Consider the following 4,350-nt stretch of genomic DNA (forward strand, 5'->3'; position numbering starts at 1 on the left):
TCTCTCTCCGTCTCTCTCTCTCTCTCTCTCTCTCTCTCTCTCTCTCTCTCTCTCTCTCTCTCTCTCTGAGTCTCCTCTCTCTCTCCGTCTGACTCTCTCTGTGGCTCTCTGTCCGTGTGTCTGTCTGTCTCTCTGTCTCTCTCTCTCTCTCTCTCTCTCTCTCTCTCTCTCTGAGTCTCCTCTCTCTCTCCGTCTGACTCTCTCTGTGGCTCTCTGTCCGTGTGTCTGTCTGTCTGTCTGTCTCTCTCTCTCTCTCTCTCTCTCTCTCTCTCTCTCTGAGTCTCCTCTCTCTCTCCGTCTGACTCTCTCTGTGGCTCTCTGTCCGTGTGTCTGTCTGTCTGTCTGTCTCTCTCTCTCTCTGAGTCTCTCTCTCTCTCTCTCTGAGTCTCCTCTCTCTCTCCGTCTGACTCTCTCTGTGGCTCTCTGTCCGTGTGTCTGTCTGTCTGTCTGTCTCTCTCTCTCTGAGTCTCTCTCTCTCTCTCTCTGAGTCTCCTCTCTCTCTCCGTCTGACTCTCTCTGTGGCTCTCTGTCCGTGTGTCTGTCTGTCTGTCTGTCTCTCTCTCTCTCTGAGTCTCTCTCTCTCTCTCTCTGAGTCTCCTCTCTCTCTCCGTCTGACTCTCTCTGTGGCTCTCTGTCCGTGTGTCTGTCTGTCTGTCTGTCTCTCTCTCTCTCTGAGTCTCTCTCTCTCTCTCTCTGAGTCTCCTCTCTCTCTCCGTCTGACTCTCTCTGTGGCTCTCTGTCCGTGTGTCTGTCTGTCTGTCTGTCTCTCTCTCTCTCTGAGTCTCTCTCTCTCTCTCTCTGAGTCTCCTCTCTCTCTCCGTCTGACTCTCTCTGTGGCTCTCTGTCCGTGTGTCTGTCTGTCTGTCTGTCTCTCTCTCTCTCTGAGTCTCTCTCTCTCTCTCTCTGAGTCTCCTCTCTCTCTCCGTCTGACTCTCTCTGTGGCTCTCTGTCCGTGTGTCTGTCTGTCTGTCTGTCTCTCTCTCTCTCTGAGTCTCTCTCTCTCTCTCTGAGTCTCCTCTCTCTCTCCGTCTGACTCTCTCTGTGGCTCTCTGTCCGTGTGTCTGTCTGTCTGTCTGTCTCTCTCTCTCTCTGAGTCTCTCTCTCTCTCTCTCTGAGTCTCCTCTCTCTCTCCGTCTGACTCTCTCTGTGGCTCTCTGTCCGTGTGTCTGTCTGTCTGTCTGTCTCTCTCTCTCTCTGAGTCTCTCTCTCTCTCTCTCTGAGTCTCCTCTCTCTCTCCGTCTGACTCTCTCTGTGGCTCTCTGTCCGTGTGTCTGTCTGTCTGTCTGTCTCTCTCTCTCTCTGAGTCTCTCTCTCTCTCTCTCTGAGTCTCCTCTCTCTCTCCGTCTGACTCTCTCTGTGGCTCTCTGTCCGTGTGTCTGTCTGTCTGTCTGTCTCTCTCTCTCTCTGAGTCTCTCTCTCTCTCTCTCTGAGTCTCCTCTCTCTCTCCGTCTGACTCTCTCTGTGGCTCTCTGTCCGTGTGTCTGTCTGTCTGTCTCTCTCTCTGTCTGAGTCTCTCTCTCTCTCTCTCTGAGTCTCCTCTCTCTCTCCGTCTGACTCTCTCTGTGGCTCTCTGTCCGTGTGTCTGTCTGTCTGTCTGTCTCTCTCTCTCTCTGAGTCTCTCTCTCTCTCTCTCTGAGTCTCCTCTCTCTCTCCGTCTGACTCTCTCTGTGGCTCTCTGTCCGTGTGTCTGTCTGTCTGTCTCTCTCTCTCTCTGAGTCTCTCTCTCTCTCTCTCTGAGTCTCCTCTCTCTCTCCGTCTGACTCTCTCTGTGGCTCTCTGTCCGTGTGTCTGTCTGTCTGTCTCTCTCTTTGTCTGTCTCCCTCTCTCTCTCTCTGAGTCTCTCTCTCTCTCTCTCTCTGAGTCTTCTCTCTCTCTGGCTCTCTGTGTATCTGTCCCACTGACTCGCCCCCTCCCCTCCCCCCCCTCTCTCTCTCTCTCTCTCTCTCTCTCTCTTGATCTCTCTCTCTCTCTCTCAACTTAATTACACTATTTAACCGGCTATGGCCGTCATTGTAATGTACATATTATATAATACCACAATTACTTTTTCTGATGGACTAGATAGTCCACCAGTATTACATTTATGTTTGTCCTTGATGTTGTTTTGCTACGTTTTTTCCCCCAATTGCAAGGGGCATGTTGCCTAAATGCATTAAATTCGTTAATCGTTAATCGTTAATCTCTCTCTCTCTCTCTCTCTCTCTCTCTCTCTCTCTCTCTCTCTCTCTCTCTCTCTCTCTCTCTCTCTCTCTCTCTCTCTCTCTCTCTCTCTCTCTCTCTCTCTCTCTCTCTCTCTCTCTCTCTCTCTCTCTCTCTCTCTCTCCTGCCGCCACAACCTATCTCTCTCTCGCCTACATGTTCGACTGCTACCAGCTTGTATTTATAATTACCTGCATAGTATGCATTTGATTTTTGAATAACCACATATGTATGCTCTTCATACCTTATCTTCATCATCATCATCATCATCGTCATCCTCATCATCATCGTCATCTTTATTATCACGTGCTGAAGTTTTCCGACCTCCTTTTGTTGGTTAACTTTTTAACTTTTTAATTTTTAATTTTTTAATTATATAATTGTGTGTCTATGCGTCCCAAGGACAGATTGTAAGAAAAGGCGTAGCCTTAAATCTTAATCCTTGTTAAATAAAGTTCAATTCAATTCAATTCTCTGTTGCGCGCGTATTAACTGTGCTACGCTTACCTACATGGACAGAAACTGTGCCAGGTACACTTTCCTGTATCAGTTAGGTGCAGCAAAACAAAAGAACTGGGCTAAGGCCCCATTCCTCAATGTTTTCCTCACGGTCTCAGCCAAGAAGTCAATGGACTCATGAAGATAAAGAGCTTAACAATCGCCGGCTTAATGCATTTAACACTGTTTCCTCGAACCAGGCTTTATCATTTGTAACACTTTTTTTTCTGTCGTTTTACCTTGTTGTCTTTTGTACTTCCGTCTGTCGGCGGCTATGTGAAACAAACGAATGTTTTTTTTTGTAAAGAAGAAGTAAATCACACGTGCACGCACGCATGCACGCACGCAGACGCACACTCATTCACACACACACACACACACATACACACACACACACACGAACGCACGCACGCACGCACACACACACACACACACACACACACACTGACAAACACTGATGTGAACATAGTGTCAGTCTCGCTCTCAATCACACAGTTGCACAAACTATTGCCCCTTTATGGAATTAAATCACGCACATGTTCGTCATTCGTTCTTTCTTACCCTCTTTTCGTCACAGCCGTTAGTCCGTCCTTCAGTAGTGCATGGAAGATCCTGAATACACTGTTTTCTGCTAGTACCGCTTTCTAGTAAGTCTGTCCATGTGTCACACGAGTGCATCAAAGACTATGACCCTGTTCCCGTTTTCCCCGTCCGCACTTTTCACTTGCACTGACTTACGTCCCGCGGATGGTTATGCGCGATGCCTGGATCACAGGCGTATGGTGACACTAGTACTACGGATAACGTCATCAAATCTAGGAGAGAATAGTGAGTCACGGGTGACGCAATATATATACACGTACACGTACGACTATCTAGAACAATTGATTTGAGGGGGGGGGGGGGGGGGCGGAGGCACGGACCTTCTGTTCGGTTCAGTGTAGTCTGCATCAGTTTACACACAAAAACATAGTCTTTGTAGAATGCTTTATCATTGTGGACGGAACGTTTGTAGTAGTTACTGAGCTGCTCCGCAGTGACAGACTTGACTTAAAGCGAACGAAGGAGAAGAAGGAGACTTCTTCGTTCCAAAAACTGACATCAAGAGGCTGGTACAAATATCTTGAAATGTGAGAAATTGTCTTTTTACGTTAGACCATATGATGCTAATATTGCGTTTTTGTGCTTTTCGACAGTCGTTTTTGTCAGAACCAGGAATATGGAGCTCCTCGGCGACGTCGAACGGTCCCGTCGAGGGAAATCCTTTTTCTGACCTTATCATAATTATCACAAGGCAGGAGAACTTCTTCTGCCCTTCTCACAGCCATCCATGCAGCGTCAGGTGCCTGTTGCGGCCTGGATCGATAATGCGAGCCTGAGTCGAGTTTGGCGGCAGCCTTGTTTCTGCACCCAGCGATATCTGGGTTGGAAATTTTTAGTGTCTTTTTGTCCTGACTCTAGTATTGCTTCCTTTATAAATAGTTCAGTTTCTGTCCGCGGCACAGTTTTTTTTACTTGCAAGTCCCCTCTGCACTCTACAAATACTAGGCTAGGGTTCTATGGGCAGACTTCACAATGCATCCTAGACAGTAGCACTCCGACTTCATGCATCTTTTAGAGGGATGACTGACAGCTAGAGCTGAAGTGAAAGCT

General features: G+C 47.9%; 1 protein-coding gene across 1 annotated transcript in view; it reads right to left on the reverse strand.

The window, feature by feature from the left end:
• LOC138963647 (sialin-like) overlaps nt 1-3,409 on the reverse strand; it is a gene marked incomplete in the record, with an annotated part of 37,018 nt that extends 33,609 nt beyond the window's left edge. The window contains 1 exon segment of the mRNA XM_070335492.1: nt 3,291-3,409.
• Between the last annotated feature and the right edge of the window lie 941 nt (nt 3,410-4,350).

Source organism: Littorina saxatilis, linkage group LG4 (assembly GCF_037325665.1).
Source record: "Littorina saxatilis isolate snail1 linkage group LG4, US_GU_Lsax_2.0, whole genome shotgun sequence".
NCBI classification, from domain to species: Eukaryota; Metazoa; Mollusca; class Gastropoda; order Littorinimorpha; family Littorinidae; genus Littorina; species Littorina saxatilis.